Below are 15,105 nucleotides of genomic sequence, written 5' to 3' on the forward strand. Positions count from 1 at the left end.
TTCTTAGAAAATTTGCAATTCTTACTGACTTAATCATCAAAGTACTGTATCTACATCATAATCTATCTACTACCTATCTTCTGTCACTACCAGATGGGGTCCTCAAGCAGTGCAAAACACATCTGAATATTAAAATGTATTAGTGTTCTCTACGGCTTGTTGACTTTTTGTTGGCTGTTACAAGGGTTTAGCTTCATATAACCCTAATTTTAATTGAGAATATGTTTTAATAAGTGTTTCATTTGAAAGGCATGTGGAGACTTAATACAATAAAATATAATACATGTTACTAACTGTAGGTTATCTTAATGTTTGGGTGTGGGAATTATGCATAGCAGTCATTAGCAAATATGCATTCAAGATTGCCAAAGTGCTGGTATATATGCAGAGTAGTTCTCCTACAGAGGTATCAAGACAGATTTAGTACTCCAAACATCTACTGCATTTATTCAAAACTTGTAGGAGAATTATGTGTGACCACAGCTATTAGTAGCCTTAGCTACTGTTCTGCACTTGCTGCAGAGATGTTTTTTTGAGATGGTTTACGAGGCCTTCAGTTTTACCAAACTCACTTTCAAAGGTTCATTCTTTCTCTCCTGAATTCCTGTAAGCAATTTACTTGTATTTCATGCATCAAAGAAGAATAAAAAATTCTTTAAGACCTTACTCAATTTTTTTTTGTCTCTCTTCAGTACACAAAGATCATAAGAAGTGCAGAGAATGTGGAAATGATTCTGAGTGGAAGCACTCCAAGTGGTGGGAAAGTTATCATCCACTCTGGGGAAAAAAAAATTAAAAAATCTTGGATTGAAAACGAAGCAGAAAAGGGGAAGAAGAGAATGTAAAAATACAGGGGAAAATAGCGAAAGAGGGTATACCCCAGAAGCTTGGAATAGAAAACAGGAGGTAGAAGAGGAAAACTAGAGGTATATTGGATAAGAATCACTGTAACATAGGAAGAGATTCTACTATTTCCTCTTTCTCCTGTGCAGTTACAGTAGAAATTAAACAATAAAAACTGGAAAGTGGTGTGCAAAGGAGGTGTATTTTCCCAACTTGTACTTTCTAGTTAAACTTTTCTTTCCCTCAACAGAAAACTTGAGGAAATGAAGCCATATTTTAATCAAAGTCTATGTTTTGAAAAATTCCAGCAATTGTGTATATAGGTTCATCACAAGTAATTGCTATCTGTGTACTTACTATAAATTAAAAAAAAACAGTTGGGAGTAAGCAATGAAACTAAGAAAACCAAAACAGAAACAAGAATCTCTTGATATCTTATGAACATATGCTGATGCAAATTACTTGGTCTAGAAGTGGTTCATGCAGATGTCAGGAGTTACTGCTTATATTTCCAGATGGATTATAGTTTATAATATAAGTAGCATTTCATTTGTGCATTGTGGAAGATTAATATGCTTCACAATGTGCCTTACTCACAAGGAAGAAACACTTTCTATCTTACAGGTCAGCAAAATAAGCATGTATTATTTTTTTCTGTCTGTTTACTATTCAAAAATATCTCTTTGTATTGCTGTAAGCAGAAGATATTCATGTTTCCCGTGAAGAATGATTTGCTTTATATTTGTAAATTAGGTGAAAATATGTTATAGCAGAAAGTTCTCTTCAAGTTTTTATAGATCAGCAGTTACTAGATGGGTGAGCTGGCTGTTTCTCACGTTCTCTCTCCATTATGCACTTCTCACTTAAATATATGCTTCTCGGTTGGAAAAAACACCGAGGAGACAGACATGTTCACGTCTTTAACATAGTAATTGTTCAGTTAATCTCATTTATGGGGGAAGGAGGCTATACTTCACTGATACTGATTAAATATCCTATACCGGGTTCTATATAAATAGCTACAAATGTGCACAATGGTTACATTACATGGTATATTTAACAACACAGCTAAATCAAAAAGTATGAGCTATGCCTTTAGTGGTGGGAGTACTAACGGCTGCATGCAAGAAGATTTTTGCTCTGCAACCATGAAGGGAATAATTGCTGTTCAGCATTATTCGGTTAAGTTTGCATATCAGTAAAAACACATGCACAGAGGCTCCACCTACATTCCTGGTGCCCTAGCACTGATATGAGTGCAGCATATATTAAAGCTTTAGGAGGTAGTACAGTATTCACAACCTGAAAAGTGTATAATTTTTAATGGATTTAATTTGACCACTTTCAGATGAAATCACAACGGTGATGTTTGGACTTTTTGATTTTTTTAAAAATATTTAAGGCATTCAGTACCGTAGGTGCAGTTCACAGAATTATATGGTTTTTAAATCTTGAGCTTTTCCCTCTCTTTTTTATTAATTGCAGATACACATTTTTAAAACAAATGTTTGTTTTTCATATTCTAGATGGAAGACTTTATTTGAAAACTACTGTCATGTATTGAATTTTTCCTGCTGAAGATACCTGTGCTATGGTAAAGAACTTTGCAGTAAGACATTCACCCGAATGGAGTTCTGTGGGAACAAAATGTTTTCAACTTCATTTACCAATGTTCTTCAAAAGAGTAAGGAATTCTGCAAGAGTGTCCTCCTTTGGTTGTCTCCTGTAGCTCAAGCCAGAGCTCTAGAGAATGTTTGTAAATGTACACTAGCAATCTTCTTACAGTGAAAATCTTCATCTGTGCACCGGACTATTGTACCAAAACTACAGGCAGGTCAGAACAAGGTTCAGTATTCCCTTTTTCAAGGAATGCAGACTCTGTCCTCCTCTGATGATTCTATATTTGAGCACATCAAATGATCCTTCCAGCGGTGTCAAAGTACACTTACAGACCTTACAGACTGTTATATCATACCGAAACCAGCAAGACAGCTCAGAAATGAACTTGTAGAGGGCATAAGAGGACTCTTATTAAAAAAAAAAAAAAAAAAAAAAAAAAAAAAAAGAAGAAGAAAAAGCAAAAAAAAGAGAAAAAAAGTAAAAAGAAAAAAAGAAAGAATTGATACATTCAGTTTTCAGACTATGATCGTGGGTTTTCTTCTAAAGACATTTTTCCATATGCTTTCTGAGAGACCAACACAACACATGTATGTAAATCTACATTAAGTAAAATGGAATTTTGTGTAAGTGAAAAGAAATGCTGAATGTAAACAAACTGTTTTACTATTCACAAAGTCTCTTTTCCTAAAATAAATTTAAAAAAAAAAAAAAAACAATTAAAAGAGTAATAATTTCTCATTGTAAACTGGCAGGGGTTTGTGAAATAAATGACTTTGCTTCTTATCAAACTGTTGGTCACATGTACAGTATATAACACAAATCACACAAGGAAGGTATTATGTATGCAGTAGAAATCTAGCGTTTAGGAAATGAAAAAATTTAGATAATATTGTTTTGTCACCCTGTTGGTCAGAAAGACACCTTTCTAGTTTTAACGCATGCAGGCATGTAAATATTTGTCCTGGAGTCACAGTATTACTGAATGAGATCTTAAGCATCTGGTAACAAGTCAGAATTATCTATCAGCCACTTTTATTTGTATATTGAGCCCTGGTTAGTGCCCTGATTAGTGCACTTTTAAGAATGGACTGTGGCTGAGCAGCAAGTCAAAATGCCAGAAATATTTTTATATGTTAATGTCATATTACGTCAATGTTGCTAAAAAAAGAAAACCTAACAAACACTTGATGTGTCAGTCCAATTCCACGTAGAACTGAGTGATACAGTTGAAGTCTGTTGTCCCTCCCACCTTGTCATAGGGACTGGTGGTTATGTGTTACTTTCACTGTCTTTATAAAAGCTACAATATGTGTTTTCACTTTTGTGCTGATAACTGGAAGTAAGCTGCAACACAGTGCTTATTACATAACTAGCAATTATCTTCTTTGCTTTGCATACTTTTGGGTTACCCCTTTAAAGACTGATTTTGTGAATCAGTGCTATTACTGTAAGTTTTGCGATTATGCTTTCTTCATCTTTCATGTTTTATGCATATAAAATATTATTTATTACATGGAAACGTATCAAAATCTTAAATGTTTAAGATGCCTAACTTAAAACAAATGTTTCTTTAAAAATAGTTCTGATTGGATATTAATATTATTTTGTCAAAAAAAAAAATCTAATGTTTTGTAAACTCTAGCACTGAGCTTCTATAGTTAGTAGGTCTTCCTTGCAATACTGGTACACATTTATTTTCTGCAGTTCATATTTACTCCATCACAATCCTTTTTCAACAACAGAAAATATGTATAGAAAAGTTCACATCATGGTAATTTTTTTTTTAAAGAAATACCAAGCAATATTTTTCATTAAATATTGTTATTGAATACTTTATAGTGACATTATTTTCTAACCATGATTTTTTCATAATTTTCATAGTTGCTTGAACACTTAGGAGATTCTGCACTCCAGTTTTTTCATACACAGTCTTTAAAGGGTTAACAGCTGTAAAGTTAGGTGGATTTGTGTCAAGCTTTTTAATCATTCATATCTGAAAGAGAATAAAAAGCCTACAACTGAAATATGTAGTAGCATCTACCATTGCTCTGCTCCTTGCATAGAGTCAGCTGTAAGTAGGTTTTAGTAGTTTTACAGTATATACTTTCAAGACCTTTGGGAACGCCTCATTGTTTGGCTTGGTACATAAATGGAAATGTTAAAGTTTAAGGGGGAAACAATTTATAAGCTGGATTTTTAGAAAGAATCTTGCTAAAAACAGTGTAAATATTACAGACCATGAGATGTTAACGTAAGTTGAATTTTTTGCCCCTCTTTAGTTATGCAGGTTTTGGGTTGGTATTTTGTTTTTGATTTCAAATTTTGTTTTGTTTTGTTTTTTTCATAGATGATGAAGAAAAGTTGTGCTCATGTTATTGTTTATATGCTTTTGTAATCAAAGATATTAATGTCTAGTTGTTCTATATTATAACCATATTTGCGCTCTATGCAAGCCCTTGGAACAGAACATACTCATCTTCATGTAGGACCTATGAAAATTGTCTATTTTTATCTATATATTTAAAGTTTTCTAAAAATGAAAAAAAGGTTATTACGAATTTTGTTGTACAAAATCTGTACAAAAATCTGTTTTTACATCATAATGCAAGAATTGGAAATTTTTCTATGGTAGCCTAGTTATTTGAGCCTGGTTTCAATGTGAGAACCACGTTTACTGTTATTGTATTTAATTTTCTTTTCTTTTCAACAATCTGCTAATAAAACTGTCTGAAATCTCCCTGTGACTTCATTTACAGTTCATCTTTATTAAATTTTCTGAAATGCGTAACATCAGAGGAATATTTACTTTCTAATGGGAGACATTTAAAAACAACACAAGTCAGCTCTTTGTAATGTGAGGAGAACAATGCTGAAAGATTTTATTTAACATGCAACTGCTTCTATCTCTAATATGAATTACTGTGGTGAAAAACATCATAAAAGCACACTTCGTGGTTATTGTTTAACAAGCAGATTTTCCATTTTTTTTTTTTTTTTTTTGTGCCAGCTAAGCAAACTGCCCAGATCTACATGATTTATTTATGTACATTTCTCAGTTTATGAAGCTGTTATTTGTACCTTTTTCTTTTATATTGTGATATTCCCATGATTCTTATTTCAGAAAGCTTTGTGCTGAATAATGTAAAGTGGACACTTCGATGGAACAAAACATATAATTCCCCTAGCTACAAAAAAGGTAATCCTGTTATTTTTCCCTCAAGTTTCATTCATCTGATAAAATGTGTTTAGAAACTTTGACATTCTAACACATTTTTTTTATAATCAGCAAGAATTTAAACATTTAAACAGGCATTTGGAAGGAAATATTTCTACCTTAGCATATCTTTAAATGCCATTTTAAGAGTTTGTTGTTTTGTTTTGTTTTGTTTTTAAATGATAAAAATAGTTATTTAAAAACAAATCTAGAAGCAAGATTTTTTTTGACAGAAAATTCAAAAGTCAGAGATATATGATTGATTTTAAGTATTATAGAATCATAGAATCATAGAATGGCCTGGGTTGAAAAGGACCACAAAGATGATCTAGTTTCAAGTCCCGTGCTGTGTGCAGGGTCACCAACCACCAGACCAGGCTGCCCAGAGCCACATCCAGCCTGGCCTTGAATGCCTCCAGGGATGGGGCATCCACAACCTCCTTGGGCAACCTGATCCAGTGTGTCACCGATCTCTGTGTGAAAAACTTCCTCCTAATGTCTAACCTAAACTTCCACTGTCTCAGTTTAAAACCATTCCCCCTTATCCCATCACTATCCACCCTTGTAAACAGCTGTTCCCACTCCTGTTTATATACACCCTTCAAGTACTAGAAGGCTGTAGTGAAGTCTCCCCAGAGCCTTCTCTTCTCCAAGCTGAACAAGCCCAGTTCCCTCAACTTTTCTTCATAGGAGAGGTGCTCCAGCCCTCTGATTGTTATCTGTATGTCTTGCCTTGCCTTCTATTCCCTTTTCCCTTTCCTTCCTTTTCCTCCTCCTCTTCTGAACCATACCTACATGAATGCTTCTGCTTTCCTTAGGAAGCAGTCTTTGGGAAACAAATAGGTCAGCTCTACTGGGCCAACCCATTTCTTACTCCACAGATAAGTTGGGGACTGCACATGTGAGGCCAACAATCTTCTTGGATTCCAGCAGGTTCTTGTTGCTGACTACTTGATAAAGATTTTGTCCTGCTCTTTGCAGGACAATCACAGTCACCTCTGTCCACATTAAAATGTACTGCACATCTACACATATACATTAGTAAGCATCCTAGCTATGCCATAGCCAGCTCCTCCACTATTAGCTTTGGCACAGTCAAAGTAGATGAAAGATAGACATCACTCTCTCCATGCCCCTTTCAGGACAGAATGATCTCTAGTATAACAGATTAGCAATTTTCTTAGCCCTTACCTGCTTTTCTGTAGGTTCCACCATAGCTCCACTGATAGATCAGTGTTTTATTAGTTGAACGCAAGCTGGGATTTAACAGGGCTGAGGTTGGATGGGCTAATAGCCAATCACGTTTTGATATTCCTTATTGCAATGAAACTAAACTCTGTCAAAGTTTGAATGTCCAAAGACTTGTCAGATTTAAATAATAAACATACATTTTTTTAAACTATGGAAAGAGATTTAAAGTGGTTTTGTTTTTTTGGTTTTGTTTTGTTTTGTTTTATCTGAAATGTAAACCCCTTTAATTGTTAAAGGTGCTACATGTTCTTGAAAATTGCTCATGTTATTTGTTTACATGGTATTTGACAGAAGACTGTTCAATAAGCAAAACTCAAGGCCAAAATTTTCAAGTGAGACACTCCAAGTTTTGTCAGCCAAATTTCTAATTTCAATACTATTTCTAAAATAAAATACTCCAGCTCAAGTGTTCTGTGAAACTTACTTCTTCAGCAGCTACCATCTAACTCATCCCAAAGATAACAGGGTATTTACTAGTGTGCCTTCAATAAGCCTGGTCACCATGGTCAATGTCACCCTCCACTGTCTATCACCTAAAGCAGAAGCTTCAACAACTTGCTGAAATCCACGCTCTTAAAAATGAATTCAGTTAGAAATAATAATAATAATAAAAAGTTATCCAGAGTATTTGGAACGTCTGGAAATGTTCATTAAAATACCAAATCAGTTAAGAAGAATTTGCACTGCACATAGTATGTGAATAAACGTGATTTCTTCATTTAAAGTATTGTAACAGTGCTTGCCATTGTCCAATGAACTAGTTAACCGATCCCCTAAATTTGGATCATAAAGGTAAAGCCTGACTTACGTCTACCGTGCACAGAAAAAGAGAAGGAGGAAAGAGATCGTAGAATAATAGTCACAACAAAGGAAACTGACTATGGAGATGGGGAATGAAAATCAAAATGAGAGAGAAGCACTGAAACAGTTTTCCCAGAGAAGTTCTGGGATCCCTGTTTTTGGAAATTTTCAAAACCAAGGTGTGCAAGTCCCCAAGAAACCCATCTTTTCCCAGTCTAATGCAAGTTACTATAAATGACTTTCTAAGGTTCCTTTCAACCCCAGTTTGTATTGTTCTGGAGATACAAAACTTACATAAGTTATATCCTTGTAGGCATAATATTTTATACGCAGTTCAACAAGAAGCAAAATTTTCTCCTATAAATAGCAGTTATCAGATCTAGAATATCAATTGTTCTAATATGCTTAAGGATCCACAGTTTTTTGATTGTCTATATCAGAATGAGCTGCACTATCAACAAGATGTGAAAGTAGATACACAAAGTGAATAAAGAGAAGATACAGAAGGATATAAAAAGAACTTTTTCTAGTGCAGATATATTTAAATAATAAAAGTGGAAGTCAATTGGCTCTCAGACTGATTTTATAGCAATAGAAATCTAAAAGGCAAGTGGACTAATAATATGTCTAATAACAAAAATAACAGGTGTATGGGATAAAGAAAGTAACTGGATGAAATATGTTTTTTCACATTCATTTTTTATTGAATGCATTGACCAGATAGCCTGAGGGAAAAACAGAAATTTTTAATTGGAACAGATCCTTCTTTTTAAAGTATGCTTCCTTTACTTTTTTTCAAATTGCTTCCTTGAAACTGGTTTGTGCTGCAAGACAACCAGCTATTTTGTAATTCTATGGATTGTTTATCTCCAAGATACAGAAGACTTTGAAACAGTGAACTCGGTTTGTTGACTTTTCTGTCAAGTAGGTGCTACCATGCAATGAGGGAGCTGAAGTACAGGAAGGGTAAACTTGACATTTTAGAACTTGAGAGACAAATAGGATGTCACTGGGCTTCAGAATATCTGTATTTGTGAAGCAAATGTGGTACATGTGTGTTTAGCTTGGGCTTGGTATTGAAGGATTTTATAGGTAAATAGGTGTTTTTGTTTTGGCAGTGCTGAATACTGAATGAATCACAAAGTAGAGATTTAATATTAAGAGATTAAAATAAAGTTGTGATTAGAAAAGTGTACTGTCAGTTCAAGACCGCAACAGATTTTTGCATAGGAGTTAAGAATGATCGAAAAGAATGTATTTCAGCTTCCAAAATGGAGCTAAACAGTGATGCAGTAAGAGGAAAGTGGGCTCTAATTATATTTTTTAGAAAGATCTGGTAAGATACAGGTGCAGCAAACAACTTTGGTAAGCTCCTGGGAAAGCAGACATTGTTTTCTGTTCCATTCAGAAGCAGCTAATAACCATTTGGCTTCCTTTCACTGTTACCAAACTGATGTTGCAGAATCTGGCTTTCAGTGATGAGATCATATATTGGAAGCCAGAAATAAGTTTCCACATGGATCTTTTGAACAATCTGAACTGAATTTAACAATTGAAGAGGACAGAGATAAAGTATTACCTTCTTTGTGAGCTAATCAATAACAAGAACACCTCTGGGAAACAGATGCTAGTATTACCCTTAGAAGCTATTTCAGTGTGGAAGCTGAACAAGTTCACAGATGCCACCATACAGAGAACTTACAAATATAGTAAATAATAGTAAAACTCTAATTCTTGGTTTCTTTCAGGTGACATATTGGCCTATCTACCTTAGACTTATACCTCTACAACACTGTAAGTGAATGTATGTTATCCAGTAAGAAGACAGGACTAGAGGAAGAGTAAGGGTTGAAAATAAAATCCCTGTGAAAAGTAAAAGTATGATATATAGAAAAATGATATAAGAAAAGTTAAATGGAACTGATTTTAATACAAAATTAGTCCAAAGATTTCAGAATTCAAAAAGCCTAAAAAGGAATTCCAATGGCTTCCATGTGCCTAATTCAAAATTATAATAACTAAGCAGATAAAGGTGTATGAAGAAGTACTGCAGAGCCCTGGGAGTGGTGGTAAGGAACTGTGGAGCTTCATCCCAGACAAAGGAAAGGGATTTGAAACGGCCAGTCAAATCCATCAGTCAACAAACAGTTACAGTGCTGGTATTACAGCTAAGGATTTGATATGGGACACACATTGAGAAATCTGGTCCACTATGACAATTATAAAATGGTGGAGTTTGAGGTCATAAGGGCATTGATATGAAGGCACGACTTCTCATTACCCTAGTTTTAAAGAGAGCATATATTGGCTTCTTTAGGGATCTGCTTTGTAGATTGCTGCAAGATACAGTCCTGAAGAAGGACCCAAGAAAGAGTCACCTTCTCCAAGCACAACAGTGATTCATTCTAACAAAGAGAAAGACACGCAAAAAACAACAGGAGCCATGCTTGAATAAAAAAGGAGCTCTTGGACAAAAACAAAAGAAAGCCTATATAGTGTGGAAGCAAGGACAGGTTACTAGGGAGGAATACAGCCAGAGATCAAGCTCGGAAATTTAATACCCTTATAGAATTAAATCTGGCCAGAGGATGCCAAGGGAATGAGAAAGGCCTCTGTAAGTAGTTCTCGGAGAGCAGAGAAAATGTAGACCCTCTCCAGGAGGAAACAGAAGACCTGGTTATCCAGGATATGGAGGCTGAAATACTCAGTGACTTTCTTGCATTGGTTTTCACCAGCAAGTTCTCTAGCCACATCACTCAAGCTGCAGAAGGCAAAAGCAGGGACTGAGAGAATGAAGACTTGTCAGCTGTAGGAGAAGATCAAATTCATAAACTCGTAGGTTTAAAGAATCATTTGAGTTGGAAGGGACCCTAAAAAATCATTGAGTCCAAATCCCCTGAAGTGAACAGGGACATCAACAGACAGATCAGGTTGCTCAGAGTCTCGTCCAGCCTGATCTTGAATGTCTCCAGGGATGAGCAATAAACTACATCTCTACACGACTTGTTCCAGTGCCTCACAGCCCTTACTGTAAAAAACTTCTCTCTCACATCCAATATAAATCTCACCTCGTTTAGTTTGAAACAAGGGGAAATCCCTGGTCCTATCACAACAGACCCTGCTAAAGTTTATAGTCCATGTTCATATACTGAAAGGCTACTATCAAGTCACCTCAGAACTGTCTCCAATGTTATGGACAGTACTTCTAAGTATGAGATTCTATGGTTCTCCAGGCTGAACATCCCTGGGATCATTTTTGTACCCCTCCTCTGGATGTGCGCCAACAGGTCCATGTCTCTACGCATTTGCATGCAGTAATACAGATGACGTCTCACCAGCACAGAGTAGAGAGGCAGGATTATCTCCCTCAACCTGCTGACCATGCATCTTTTGATGCAGCCCAGGATACAGTTTCCTGCATTAAAAAAGGGGTGGCCACCAGGGAGAGGGAGGTGATTGTCCGCCTCTACTCAGCTCTTGTGAGGCCCCATCTGGAGTACTGTGTCCAGTAAGAAAGGACGTGGAGCTCTTGGAGTGGGTCCAGAGGAGGGCCACTAAGATCATCAGAGGGCTGGAGCACCTCTCCTATGAAGAAAGGTTGAGGGAACTGGGCTTGTTTAGCTTGGAGAAGAGAAGGCTCTAGGGAGACCTAACTGCAGCCTTCCAGTACTTGAAGGGAGCATATAAACAGGAAGGGGAATGGCTGTTTACAAGGATGGACAGTTATAGAACAAGAAGGAATGCTTTTAAACTGAGACAGGGGAGGTTTAGATTAGATATTAGGAGGAAGTTTTTCACACAGAGGGTGGTGTCACATTGGAACAGATTGCCCAAGGAGGTTGTGAATGTAATTCAATTTTTTTTTCCCATCAGATGTTATTTGATCATGATAATAATATGCAATGTTAGGTTTTTTTAAAAAATACTAAGTCACTATCAGCATGCATAAAAATTATATTTGGTACTGTATCAACCAGTATTTTTTGTGAGAACAATAGACACCTACCTTAGAACTTCTACTGACCCTAGACATTTCTATTATGCTTGTGTGGGTAGATGAGTTTTAATATACATTTTTCTAATAGTCTGTAGTTGCATATTATATTCAAGTTTAAAGATACTTCTGCCTTTCAAGAAATGCTGCAAATTCTTCGAAGTGGTGGTCATTAAAGAGAGTGCCATTTCCTCTGTATTTAATTTGGGGCAGAAAGAGCGAACTGCATTGTGAGCAAAGTTTATTCCTTTTTCAATTTAAGTAATTTCTAATCTGTGCTGGCAAAGTCCAATTTAAATTATTGTGTGAACTGTTGGTGGGGTGCTTGAATGAGCATGCATTTGCCCATGGCAAGTGATCTTCTGGCATTCAGGAACAACAATACCTAGGGACATCTTTGAAAACTGCACTTGTGTACTATGAAGAGTTTTCATAGTTTTATTTTTCTTAACTATTTTTTCCTTCCAATTGTGCTCAAATTCCAACAATTTTTTTCTTTTTTGTTCTTTTAACTTGATGATTTTTTTTCTTAATCAGTATAGTTTACAAAATAAACCACAAATATTATGTGATTGCTCACATGTGTTTAGGTTTTGGCAGTGCAGTAATCAGGAACTAGAAATGACTGTGGGAATCATTTTAGCAGCAGCTGCAGCTGATCCCACCTTTCATCTTTCTCTGAGTCACTGCTTTACCTGCTGCCTATACTTTCCCTGTTGTTCTTCTTTATGTATGCAATAAATCCAGCATCTGCAAAAAAACAGTCCACATGTAGAAACCTTTGCTTGTACTTCAGAAGACGCTGATTTTACTGATGTCATGGTTTTATGATTTTTTGTTATCAGTGTTCCACATTATAACATCGTGTAGTGCACTGGGAGTTAAAGAGTTATTGCTCCAGTTCCGGGTGCCTGTCCCAGAAGCAAAGAACTTCATCTCCCAGAGGACTGTTTGCTGTTCTGTTACCATTTCCACTCAGAAGGTTTTCCCCTCCATTCGTAGATACTTGATCCTCACTCTTTTCTCTTCTACTTGGTCTGATTAGATCGTTTCACATCAGCACTACACTAAAGCCTTCAGTTTTCAGACACTCTCATTTTATTTATTAGCTTCAATTCTAATTGTATTGTATTACATTGTAGTATAGTTGTTATCTTGCATTCTGATGTCTTATTTAGTAAATTAGTTTGTTTCTTCTCAGATCATTGCCACTGTTTTGTTTTTAGGCCCATCTCCCTATCCTTTTCCCTTTTCCCTTTCCTGGGGCATGGGTCTGTGGGTCCCCGCACCCTGCAAGACACAGGCCAAATTATCCCATAAACCGTTGACAACTGAGCATATGCAAAACCACAGTCCCTTAAATATTCAGTAAGCTGGAGTTCTTTGGAACACTTAAATTTTTTAATACTCACTCAAGGTAAGCATCCTGAACATACACAGAAGGACATTCTAAGACATGTCTATACAACACAGCCCTTCTTCAATCCTAACAAAACATTGTGAAAATGAACAAAAAACATGATTATTTTAGGATTTTATGTTATATCCACCAGAAAATTGAAAGTTGGAAGTTTCTAAGTCATGGCAATGCTGATCATTCATGCTGCTGTGCTGTTAAAAGGACTCTGCTGCTGACAATTCTAGATTTGGTGCAGTAAGCAGCATTAATCAGATCCAGAAGATAGTTACGAGGTCAACTTCATTTCAAGGAGTGAGGTGTCACATATAAAGACTGTTTTATACTGCTTGGACTCATGGCTCCTAGACTTTCATGATCATATTTAATACACCAGTATTTATCTTATTTAACTATACTACCTACACATGACTTACTATTCATGTAATATCCCAAAATCCTCTTAGCCCCATCATATTCAAATTCCATTGCCCCCATTTAGCTCAAGTCATCCTCAATTCACCCCCACTGTGATTTACTCTAATATTTCCAAACTCTCCTCCACCAACTACCCCATTATTCAGTTACTCACCGGAAGAAGGTTTATCTGGAAGGGAAAGGAAGAAAGATTCATCCCTAACCTGACTGTGTTTAAAATCACTGACTTGCTTTATCTAATCAGGCTAGAACAAGAATTATCTTTCTTTCTTTGTTGATGAGCAACATTCCCAATTCACTATGCTTCAGTGTTGCTTGCAAGGACTTGCACGGGGAGCAAAGGAATATTTCAGTCTCAGTAAGGAATGGAATCCTCTAACTTTATTTCACTGTTAAGACAAAAAAAAAAAAAAAAAAAAAAAAAAAGTCCTGAATCACTGATGTAGAAAAAGCTTTAAGTGTTAAGATGAGCTGAATTTTCTGTAAGAGATTACATCTTTATTTTACTATAAAACAGACAGAACTCTCAGTTAAGCTCATGAAACCTCCTGCCTTCATATGTTTGGGTTTTTTTTTCAAATATTCATGTCTTTCTAATATATTTTCTCTTTGTGTGTGCATGAGTCCTGTTTTGAACTCTTGAGACACTCTACGGTGAGAGTAATAGCCATATATCAGTTACTTCAAAAAGGTTGTCAAGTGACTGTTGATTGGAACATGTCCTTTATAAGAACATACGTTCTGTAGGGTGTGACTCCAAGATGTGGGTAATAGCATGCAAAATGGTATCTTGGAGTAGAAAACAAGTGGGCAGAATTTTTTAAAGCTAATTCTCCTGGTACTGAAACAGTAAGAACATTTAATAAAAGCATACACACTTAGACTGTCAAATATATGGCTTAGTAGGTACTGAGACTTTCAAACTGCGCAAATATCCATTTAAAATTTCAGTGGGTACTTGTGCTTTTGTAAAACCCTAAGTCCTTAGTTGCATCCTACATCAGTTACATATCTCCAGAACTCTGGGCTCTAGAGATGAAACAATTTTGGACAATGGCCTTATAGTTAATCATCATTTCCAGTGTAATGTAACATACGTTCTAACCTTGAAATGAGGTAGGGGAGTTAAACCTTAGACCTGCCTCCTTATCCTTTTTTCTTCCAGGTTTTATTCTTTTACAGCTGTAGCAATACAAAGCAACTACAACTAAGAATATGAATCATGGTTGCTATCGTCATTAACATAATGCCATGAGTAGATTTATCTACAGACTTTCAGTTTGATAAACTGTTGGCATGTAATATTTCCTTGAAGAAATTCCAGTCCAGCTGTTTTTGTTTACAATCTATCAATGGTTAACACCACAGAATTTATTTTGTTAGTATATGAATTATAATTACAACTTGTTTAATTGTGAATTAATTATAAAAGAGGAGTACAAAACTAAATAATGAATATTTTGCAGATTTTGAAACCATGCCAGCTTTGACTGCATTCATTTTGGATATGCAACTTATGTTGGTAAGCCTCCATTCTACTATCCTTTG

General features: G+C 35.7%; 1 protein-coding gene across 1 annotated transcript in view; it reads left to right on the forward strand.

The window, feature by feature from the left end:
- Window positions 1–5,198, forward strand: part of DACH1 (dachshund family transcription factor 1) — a 358,551-nt gene extending 353,353 nt beyond the window's left edge. The window contains exon 12 of the mRNA XM_042839321.1: window positions 2,370–5,198. The gene's annotated coding sequence lies outside the window, so the exon portion shown is untranslated. The remainder of the gene's footprint in view (window positions 1–2,369) is intronic.
- Window positions 5,199–15,105: the final 9,907 nt, after the last annotated feature.

This window comes from Centrocercus urophasianus, unplaced genomic scaffold (genome assembly GCF_019232065.1).
Source record: "Centrocercus urophasianus isolate 14NV4802_14NV808 unplaced genomic scaffold, USGS_Curo_1.0 seq_9, whole genome shotgun sequence".
Lineage (NCBI taxonomy): Eukaryota > Metazoa > Chordata > Aves > Galliformes > Phasianidae > Centrocercus > Centrocercus urophasianus.